The sequence below is a fragment of the Triticum urartu genome, chromosome 3 (genome assembly GCF_003073215.2).
Source record: "Triticum urartu cultivar G1812 chromosome 3, Tu2.1, whole genome shotgun sequence".
Lineage (NCBI taxonomy): Eukaryota > Viridiplantae > Streptophyta > Magnoliopsida > Poales > Poaceae > Triticum > Triticum urartu.
This window is the reverse complement of record NC_053024.1, coordinates 472300834-472311495: the sequence shown is the minus strand read 5'-3', so window position 1 is coordinate 472311495 and position 10662 is coordinate 472300834.

Genomic DNA, 10662 nt, shown 5'->3' with positions numbered 1-10662 from the left:
GAGAAGACAGGGCAATATGCGCTCTTGGTTAAATCAACAATAATGCATATAAGAGCCACTTCAACAATTTAATCATGGTCTTCTCCTATCGACCCCCAAAGGAAAGGAAAGAAATGAAACTATTTACATGGGAAAGCTCCCAACAAGCAAAAAGAAGAACAGGAAATATTTTTGGGTTTTCTTTTTAATTACTACTACAAGCATGGAAAGTAAAACTAGCTAAAATCTACAACTATTTTTTTTGTTTTTCTTAAAGTTTATTAAACACACAAGAAGAAGGCATAAAAAGGAAAATAAACTAGCATGGATATTACAATGAAAAAGTATAAGCACCGACAACTAGCAATGAGTGTGTGAACATGAATGTAATGTCGGTGGGAAATACGTACTCCCCCAAGCTTAGGCTTTTGGCCTAAGTTGGTCAATGGCCACGGCTGGCCTGGCGGATACCCAAAGTAATAGTTGGGGTCGTACTGCGAAGAAGAAGACTCTGATTGCCATTGGTTGGCAATCATCTCCGGATCCCACTGGTAATTAGACTGTCGTGGAGGATCAAATTGTGGTTCTGACTCTGGCTTTGTGGCTGATGTAGGGTTCCGGTAGGCGTGAATAGCCTCCAGCGGAATGAGATACTGGCCTGTAGATAAATCAAACAAGGAAGGAGTAGGCAAGGTGATAGTCTTAGGATGATGTCTATCAAAGAACAATTTGTATTTAAGCTCCCTTTCCCTATTCTTTACAATAAAATCATGCGCTACCATACTCTTATAATCTAAATAAATAGTAGGCAGCAATTTTTCTTCTTTTTCATAATGCTTAATAGGTATGTTATAGTATGCAACAAGGCATGAAGCATAGACACCTCCAAAGATGGGGCCCTTTGTACGGTTCAGACTTAACTGTTTAGCAATAATACCGCCCATACTAATAGAGTCATCACGGAATAAACCATGGAACAAAATAATAATATCAGGAACACTAAGGTTTCCATAGTTTCCGCGACCAATTAAGCAACGACTAGCAAATATTTCAAAGTAGCGTAAAACAGGAAAATGTATGCTAGTGATTCTTGCATCAGAAACCTTCCTAGTTTCCCCTACGGTAATAGTGTCAATAAACCCGTCCACATCTGTACGATGTGGTTCCTCTAAGCTACCCTCGAAAAGTATTTTGCAAACCCTACAAAATTCATATAGTGACATCTTCTTAACCACATCATATAAATGAAACTCTACTAAAGGAGGTGATTCCTTAGGATAATAGTAGAAGTTTTGCACAAAAGTATTGGTGAGTAAGAGATACTGTTCGCGTTGGTCGCGGAGGAAGTCGGTGAGGCCTGCATTCTTAGCCAATTCATAAAAATCATCATAAATCCCGGCTGCTCTCAAGAAATCATCGGAAGGCCATTCACACGGCCGAACCTCCGCAGTGCGAGGAAGATTATATTTGGGCCTCTCTGCTTCTTCGCTTTGCTTTTCCTTCGAGCTTCGGCTCGATGAGCCCCTCAAAAATCTCTTCATTATTTTCTGAAAAATTCTGAAATTTTTAGTAACTTCAAATAAAAGTGAACCAAGCTCAACAAAATTAATAGCAACTACTCCTACCAGTGCCTAGAGCCTATATCATGCATTAGAACTACTTATAACCATATAAATTTGACATGCAAGCTCAAGAACATGGTCACCTAGGCAGCACAAATTTGCAATGAATAAAGCACTAGAGCAAAAACTAATTGGATCAATGGAGGAGCCACATACCAAGGAACAATCCCCCAAAGCAGTTTTGTGAGAGGTGCTTTGAGCAAGGAGATCGCAAATCGCAGCAAAATGAGCTAGAACTCATGCTTGAGCTGGATGGTGATTTTTTTTGGGAGGAAGAAGTGTGTGGGTGCGGGAATAAGTGGAGGAGGGCCACCATGGGCCCACGAGGCAGGGAGCGTGCCCAGGGGGTGGGCGCGCCCTGGACCCTCGTGGCTAGGTGCCAGCTCCCCCTGCTGTGTTCTCAGTGCCAAATATTCTCAAATATTCCAGAAAAAATCATATTTAAATTTCAGGGCATTTGGAGAACTTTTATTCTCGGGGTATTTTTATATTGCACGGATAATTCAGATAACAGACAAGAAATACTATTTTTACTTTATTTAAGCTAAATAATAGAAAGTAAAAGGAGGGAACAGAAGGTTGTGCTTTCTAACTTCATACATCTCATGATCATCAAAAGGAATCCATTAACAAGGTTGATCAAGTCTTGTTAACAAACTAATCCCGAATAACATGGAACCGGAGAAATTTTGAATAACACTAAGTTACCTCAACGGGGATATGCACATCCCCAATAATTAGACTATCATATTTCTTCTTGACAGTCGGGAGAGGAAATTCAAACACTCCAAAATAATAGATGGAATTTTTCCAATAGAATTGATACTATGAACTTGAGGGTGTTTCCTCGGAAAGTGTACCGTATGCTCATTACCATTAACATGAAAAGTGATATTGCCTTTGTTGCAATCAATAACAGCCCCTATAGTATTCAAAAAGGGTCTTCCAAGAATAATAGACATACTATCGTCCTCGGGAATATCAAGAATAACAAAGTCCGTTAAAATAGTAACATTTGCAACCACAACAGGCACATCCTCACAAATACCGATAGGTATAGCAATTGATTTATCAGCCATTTGCAAGGATATTTCAGTAGGTGTCAACTTATTCAAATCAAGTCTACGATATAAAGAGAGAGGCATAACACTAACACCGGCTCCAAGATCACATAAAGCAGTTTTAACATGGTTTCTTTTAATGGAGCATGGTATAGTGGGTACTCTTGGATCTCCAAGTTTCTTTGGTATTCCACCCTTAAAAGTATAATTAGCAAGCATGGTGGAAATATCAGCTTCCGGTATCTTTCTTTTATTAGTGACAATTTTTTCATATACTTAGCATCAGGATTCATTTTGAGCATATCAGTTAATCGCATATGCAAAAAAGATAGGTCTAATCATTTCAGCAAAGCGCTCAAAATCCTCATCATCCTTTTTCTTGGATGGTTTGGGAGGAAAAGGCATGGGTTTTTGAACCCATGGTTCTCTTTCTTTACTGTGCTTCCTAGCAACAAAGTATTTCTTATCATAACGTTGATTCTTTGATTGTGGGTTATCAAGATCAACAGCAGGTTCAATTTCTATATCATTATCATTACTAGGTTGAGCATCAACATGAACATTATCAATAGTTTCATGTTCATTACCAGATTGTGTTTCAGCATCAGAAATAGAAATATCATTTGGATTCTCAGGTGTTTCAGCAATAGGTTCACTAGAAGCATGCAAAGTCCTATCATTTTTTTTCTTCCTTTTAGAAGGACTAGGTGCATCTATATTATTTCTCTGAGAATCTTGCTCAATTCTCTTAGGGTGGCCCTCAGGATACAAAGGTTCCTGAGTCATTTTACCAGTTCTAGTAGCCACTCTAATAGCATAGTCATTATCCTTACTATTCAATTCATTGAGCAAATCATTTTGAGCTTTTACTAATTGTTCTACTTGAGTGATAACCATAGAAGCATGTTTACTAATAAGTTTAAGTTCACCTTTAACATTAGCCATATAATCACCCATGTGTTCAAGCATATTAGCACTGCATTTTAATTCTCTACCAAAATAAGCATTGAAGTCTTCTTACTTAACCATAAAGTTATTAAACTCATCCAAGCATGGGCTAGCAAACTTGGTAAATGGGATTTCAGCTTTATCATATCTATAGAGAGAATTTACCTTTACTACCTGTGTCGGGTTATCAGGAACATGTGTTTCTTTAATAGGTGATGGATTTAGACCATATATCTCTTCAACAGGCGGTAAATTAAGACCATGTATTTCTTTAATAGGAGGTAAATTCTTAACGCCCTCAGCTTTAATACCCTTTTCTTTCATGGATTTCTTTGCCTCTTGCATATCTTTAGGACTGAGAAATAGAACACCTCTTTTCTTCGGAGTTGGTTCAGGAATAGGCTCAGAAGCTGGCTCAGGAAGTGTCCAATTATTTTCATTTGTCAACATATTATTCAATAGAATTTCAGCTTCATTCGGTGTTCTTTCCCTGAAAACAGAACCAGCACAACTATCCAGGTGGTCTTTGGAAGCATCGGTTAGTCCATTATAAAAGATATCAAGTATTTCATTTTTCTTAAGAGGATGATCAGGCAAAGCATTAAGTAATTGGAGAAGCCTCCCCCAAGCTTGTGGGAGACTCTCTTCTTCAATTTGCACAAAATTTTATATATATATATATATCCCTTAAGGCAGCTTGTTTCTTATGAGCAGGGAAATATTTAGCAGAGAAGTAATAAATCATATCCTGGGGACTACGCACACAAACAGGATCAAGAGAATTAAACCATATCTTAGCATCACCCTTTAACGAGAACGGAAATATTTTAAGGATATAAAAGTAGCGAGTTCTCTCATCATTAGTGAACAGGGTGGCTATATCATTTAATTTAGTAAGATGTGCCACAACAGTTTCAGATTCATAGCCATAAAAAGGATCAGATTCAACCAAAGTAATTATATCAGGATCAATAGAGAATTCATAATCCTTGTCAGTAACAAAGATAGGTGAAGTAGCATAAGCAGGATCATATTTCATTCTAGCATTCAGCGTTTTTTGTTTAAGCTTAGCTAACAATTTCTTAAGATCACTCCTATCATTGCAAGCAAGAAAGTCTCTTTTAGTTTCTTCATCCATAACATAGCCCTCAGGCACAACAGGTAATTCATATTTATTAGGAGAGCCTTCATAATCACTTTCATCAGTATTATCAGTTTCAATAATTTCATTCTCTCTATCCCTAGAAAGTTGTTCATCAAGAAATTCACCAAGTGGCATAGTAGTATCAAGCATATAAGTAGTTTCATCATAAGTATCATGCATAGCAGAAGTGGCATCATCAATAACATGCGACATATCAGAATTAATAGCAGAAGCAGGTTTAGCTGTCGCAAGCTTACTCAAAACAGAAGGTGAATCAAGTGCAGAGCTAGATGGCAGTTCCTTACCTCCCCCCGTAGTTGAGGGATAAATCTTAGTTTTTGGATCTCTCAAGTTCTTCATAATGATAGGCAGATATAAATCCCAAGTGACTCAAAGAATAGAGCTATGCTCCCTGGCAACGACGCCAGAAAATAGTCTTGATAACCCACAAGTATAGGGGATCACAACAGTTTTCGAGGGTAGATTCAACCCAAATTTATTGATTCGACACAAGGGGAGCCAAAGAATATTCTCAAGTATTAGTAGCTGAGTTGTCAATTCAACCACACCCGGAACTTAGTATCTGTAGCAAAGTATTTAGTAGCAAAGTAATATGATAGTCGTGGTAACGGTAGCAAAAGGTAACTATAGCAAAAGCAATATTTTTGGTGTTTTATAGTGATTGTAACAATAGCAACAGAAAAGTAAATAAGCAAAGAACAATATATGGAAAGCTCGTAGGCAATGGATCGGTGATAGAGAATTATGCCGGACGTGGTTCATCATGTAACAGTCATAACCTAGGGTGACACAGAACTAGCTCCAATTCATGAATGTAATGTAGGCATGTATTCCGAATATAGTCATACGTGCTTAGGGAAAAGAACTTGCATGACATCTTTTGTCCTACCCTCCCGTGGCAGCGGGGTCCTATTGGAAACTTAGGGATATTAAGGCCTCCTTTTAATAGAGAACCGGAACAAAGCATTAGCACATAGTGAATACATGAACTCCTCAAACTATGGTCATCACCGGGAGTGGTCATCATTGTTTCAGACATTATTGGGCTTTATTATCCACTTTTATATTATTTTTGGGACTAACCTATTAACCGGAGGCCCAGCCCAGAATTGTTGTTTTTTGCCTATTTTAGGGTTTCGAAGAAAAGGAATATCAAACGGAGTCCAAACAGAATGAAACCTTCGGGAACGTGATTTTCTCAACGAATAAGACCAGAGAGACTTGGACCCTACGTCAAGAAATAAAACAGGAGGCCACGAGGTAGGGAGCGCGCCCACCCCCACCAGGCGCGCCCTCCACCCTCGTGGGCCCCCTGTTGCTCCACCAACGTACTCCTTCCTCCTATATATATCCACGTACCCCCAAACCATCAAAAGAGGAGCCAAAACCCTAATTCCACCGCCGTAACTTTCTGTATCCACGAGATCCCATCTTGGGGCCTGTTCCGGAGCTCCGCCGGAGGGGGCATCGATCACGGAGGGCTTCTACATCAACACCATAGCCTCTCCGATGAAGTGTGAGTAGTTTACCTCAGACCTACGGGTCCATATTTAGTAGTTAGATGGCTTCTTCTCTCTTTTTGGATCTCAATACAATGTTCTCCCCCTCTCTTGTGGAGATCTATTCGATGTAATCTTCTTTTTGCGGTGTGTTTGTTGAGACTGATGAATTGTGGGTTTATGATCAAGTCTATCTATGAATAATATTTGAATCTTCTCTGAATTCTTTTATGTATGATTGGTTATCTTTGCAAGTCTCTTTGAATTATCAGTTTGGTGTGGCCTACTAGATTGATCTTTCTTGCAATAGGAGAAGTGCTTAGCTTTGGGTTCAATCTTGCGGTGTCCTTTCCCGGTGACAGTAAGGGCAGCAAGGCACGTATTGTATTGTTGCCATCGAGGATACAAGATGGGGTTTTCTTCATATTGCATGAGTCTATCCCTCTACATCATGTCATCTTGCTTAAGGCGTTACTCTGTTTTTAACTTAATACTCTAGAAGGATACTGGATAGCGGTCGATGAGTGGAGTAATAGTAGTAGATGCAGGCAGGAGTCGGTCTACTTGTCTCGGACGTGATGCCTATATACATGATCATACCTAGATATTCTCATAACTATGCTCAATTCTGTTAATTGCTCAACAGTAATTTGTTCACCCACCGTAGAATACTTATGCTCTTGAGAGAAGCCACTAGTGAAACCTATGGCCCCCGGGTCTATCTTCATCATATTAATCTCCTACTACTTAGTTATTTCCTTTGCTATTTACTTTGCCTTTATTTTACTTTGCATCTTTTATCATAAAAATACCAAAAATATTATCTTATCATATCTATCAGATCTCACTCTCATAAGTGGCCCTATAGGGATTGACAACCCCTATTTGCGTTGGTTGCGAGGATTTATTTGTTTTGTGCAGGTGCGAGAGACTCGCGCGTAGCCTCCTACTGGATCGATACCTTGGTTCTCAAAAACTGAGCTAAATACTTACGCTACTTTGCTGCATCATCCCTTCCTCTTCGGGGAAAACCAACGAAGTGCTCAAGAGGTAGCATCCTACCCTCCCGTGGCAGCGGGGTCCTAGCGGAAACTAAGGGATATTAAGGCCCCCTTTTAATAGAGTACCGGACCAAAGCATTAACACATAGTGAATACATGAACTCCTCAAACTACGGTCATCACCGGAAGTGGTCCCTATTATTGTCACTTCGGGGTTGCCAGATCATAACACATAGTAGGTGACTATAGACTTGCAAGATAGGATCAAGAACTCACATATATTCATGAAAACAAAATAGGTACAGATCTGAAATCATGGCACTCGGGCCCTAGTGACAAGCATTAAGCATAGCAAAGTCATAGCAACATCAATCTCAGAACATAGTGGATACTAGGGATCAAACCTAACAAAACTAACTCGATTACATGATAAATCTCATCCAACCCATCACCGTCCAGCAAGCCTACGATGGAATTACTCACGCACGGCGGTGAGCATCATGAAATTGGTGATGGAGGATGGTTGATGATGACGATGGCGATGGATTCCCCTCTCCGGAGCCCCGAACGGACTCCAGATCAGCCCTCCTGAGAGAGTTTAGGGCTTGGCGGCGGCTCCGTATCGTAAAACGCGATAAATCTTTCTCTCTGATTTTTTCTCCCCGAAAGTGAATATATAGAGTTGGAGTCGAGGTCGGAGGAGCTCCAGGGGGCCCACGAGGCAGGGGGCACTCCCCCCACCCTCATGGCTAGGGTGTGGGCCCCCTGGGCTTGATTCTTTGCTAGTATTTTTTTATTTCCAAAAATAATCTTCGTGAAGTTTCAGGTCATTCCGAGAACTTTTTTTTCTGCACATAAATAACACCATGGCAATTCTGCTAAAAATAGTGTCAGTCCGGGTTAGTTCCATTCAAATCATGCAAGTTAGAGTCCAAAATAAGGGCAAAAGTGTTTGGAAAAGTAGATATGATGGAGACGTATCACCTATACACATACCCAATCCTTCGAGTGAAGCCTTTGGAAATCTCTTACAGTTTAGTCAATTTCTTTAGTGACAGAGACGAGGTTCTTATAGTCTCTGAGGAATTTGTTCTGACTGAGGAGTTAGGAATTCGCCAATGTGAATTGCCTACAGTGAGGACCGTGGTAGCCCTGAGGAATTTCATGGTTCGAACTTTCGACCATTGTTGTGCTTTACGCCAGCCGTCCAAATATCTTATTCGTCCAATGGTCACACTACAAAAAAATACACTTCCGTGATGATATGTGTTTGTCACAATAGGTCGCGTTTTCTGTCATGCATGTACATGCATGACAAATTTATGACAGAATCAACATAGTCATGCCTTTGCTGCCGTAGAAGTGTTCCATGACATTGCCAAAATTATCATCATGGAAGTGTCCACTTCCATGACGATAAATCGCGCGTCACAGAAGTGCTTTCGTCAAGGGTGACCGACACGTGGCATCCACCGTAACGGAACGCCGTTAAGCTATCGGGTCGGATTTTGGATCCGATAACCCATTAACAACCACGACCAATGCCGATTTTCCATGTGTAAAATTCTCATTGGCTGACGGATCCACGCGTTAGCTCCGCGTTGGCACAGGTGTCACTCATCCAACGGTCGAGATGGGCCTATGATATGTTGACTCGTGGACCGGCCCAAAAGTGGACCACAAAGTTTAAATGGGCCGGCCCAACCGAAGGCCCATAAGATTTAGCGGACCATAATGGGCCAGCCCAACTAAAGTCCCACAAAATTTAGCGGACCATAATGGGCCGGCCCAGCTAAAGGCCCACAAGATTTTGCATACCATAATGGGCCGGCCCAGCTAAAGGCCCATAAGATTCTGCAGACCATAATGGGCCGGCCCAGCTAAAGGCCCAACATTCTCTGTCAAATCGGCCCGTCAACGGCCTGTCCTAAACTTGTCATCAACGCGGCCCATGGTCACTTCTGGCCCGTTAACAGTCCGCTAAGTAATTGGGCCGAATTACGGCCCGGTGTATTTCCGGCCTGTTCAACATCCGTCTTCATTTGGGCCCATTTACAGGCCATCAAAACTTTCGGCCCATAAACGACCATGAAGGATTTGGGTCATATTCGTCCATGTGTGACATTCGGCCTGTTAGAGGCCCACTATAGCTTTGGGCCACTTTCGGCATGTTGTCATTTTCAGCCTGTTAACGCCGGACGTAAACCATGGGCCATATGTGGCCCAACGTCATATCGGGCCCATTAACGACCCATATAAAAATGACGATAATCTAGCCCGACCGAAATTCCGGCCTGTTAAAGGCTCGTGTATTAGGTCGGCGCATTTACGGCCCGTCCAAATTTCGGCCTGTCAAAGATCTGCATCGTAAATGGGCCACCATTTCAGCCTGCTAAGTCCAGTGGGTTATTTGGCACAATCAGGGCCCAATCTCACTTTCGGTCTATTAAAGTCCCATGTTTTTTATGGGCTCGAGATATTTACACATGTAAACGGCCTATTTTTACTAAGGGCCCAAATTATGTTTAGGCCTGTTAAAGGCCCACTATGGGCACAGGCCTACCAGAAAAATATGAAAGCTTATGTTGATTTAGGCCCAGATATTTTTAGTGGGCTACATGCCAATTTCGGCCCGTAATCGTTTTTAGCCCAATTGGAATGGGCCCGACGAATGTTGGCATGTTGGGCTCCTACGAAGCTTTCGGTCGAATACATTACTAAGATAAACCTACACTATACAAAAATAGCGTCGTAATTACTGCAGCCTGAGGCAGCATCATAAATGTTGTATCACAAGAAAATAAATTCCAACCATACAACAAAGGGCCTGTTGGCATAAAGTTTACAGTCATTCCAGATAAAAGCACCATCAGATGTATAGAAGCACAGATCATTTGACCTGAGTGCTAATGTTTCAGGCTGTAGAATCTGATGGAGCAGCACGATCTCCACCTTTTTTCGCCATTGCTCTTGAACACCGAAGCGAATGTCTGATAGTCTCGTTTCAAAACCATTCATATCTTGATGACATTTCTCAACCACTATTCTTGTTTCTGAAACAACGTCCATTAGGGATTTGACTTGTGTCTGGAGCACATATATATCACTCTGACTAGCAGGAAGATTTTGTTCAGTAGGCGATCTGGACAAGGTTACCTTGACAACCAACCCAGAATTACGCAGGAAGGTGCTTTTTGCACTATTAGTGGAGAGATACTGACGCACTGCAGCAAGAGGTGACATTGTGCCTGTAGTAGCCTCGTCACCTTCAGGTGGTTATGGTTGTTCAATCATTTGTTCCATAGCTTCCTGAAAGTTTGAAATTTTAGATTAGTGTACCAGATAAGTTACTAATGAGGGAAAAACAAACAAAGTAGGTTAAACGTT